Raw genomic sequence first — 1,206 nt, 5'->3', positions numbered from 1 at the left:
TATATATATATATATATATATATATATATATATATATGTATATATATATACATATATATATATACGCACGCACACACAGGTATATGTATGTGTATGTGTGAGTGTGTGTGCGTGCATGTATGTATATTGTTACAACGTGCTCCGTTTCCACATAATCTATACATACCTTCGTATATGCGGACAAATTCGCATCAACACATACACACGCATAGACCCTCTGCAATAAAATATTTCGCTTTCATGCGTAAATACATATATACCTACTGACAAGAACACTGATACAAAGGCACGCGCACACACATACATAGACTACGAACACTTATGCATTTGTATCAATTTGGTTTTGTACTCACTTTTACATAGGTTTATATACATCTCCATATACGTGAACATCCTAATACGCGCGCACGTACACACTCACACACACATATAAATAAACCTACATAATCTAATGCACTTATATACATATACTCGTACAGCACACACTTATATGTATTGATGTATTACCCCAGTCATACATTCAAACATTCCCTTTTACTAAAATCGCGTAACTAACTTCATCCAATAAACGCATCAATTCTTCTTTCCCTGCTGGTCAACGGATTCCACCTTCACTCCGGATGTGATTACAATAACTGACCTATGACTTCAGCGTCTTGAATCTGTTCCAGGCGAATCTGAGCTGGTCTTTCCTCTCTTGGCGTGTTTCCGCAAATCATTTCCCTTGCTCACTAAAATGTCATTTATCAATTTAATTTTTATCTACTTTTAATCGTTCTCATCCTGGTCTTAGGATTACGTTATTGCGAGATGGACCATGTCTAGCCAAAAATGATCACGACTGTTCAATGAAGGGATAAACAGACACCGTTCACTTTCACCTCCTCTCTCTCTCTCTCTCCCTTTATCTATCTCTCTCTCTCCCTCTCTATCCCTCTCTCTCTCTCACACACACACACACACATACACCCTCCATCCTCTCTTTATCCTACTGCAGCGGCTCCTTTTCTCAATCTTGTACCACCAACCTTATTATTAATCCTCATCGCTCTATGTCAAACCCAATTTTCTCTTTTCCACCCGCCCCTTCTGTCTTTTTTTTCTTCTCCACATTCTCTTCTCTTCGTTCTCTCTCTCTCTCTCTCTCTCTCTCTCTCTCTATATATATATATATATATATATATATATATATATATATATATATAT

Source organism: Octopus bimaculoides, chromosome 5 (assembly GCF_001194135.2).
Source record: "Octopus bimaculoides isolate UCB-OBI-ISO-001 chromosome 5, ASM119413v2, whole genome shotgun sequence".
In the NCBI taxonomy this organism is placed as follows: domain Eukaryota; kingdom Metazoa; phylum Mollusca; class Cephalopoda; order Octopoda; family Octopodidae; genus Octopus; species Octopus bimaculoides.
The sequence above is the reverse complement of the archived record's forward strand: the minus strand, read 5'-3'. Positions refer to the sequence as shown.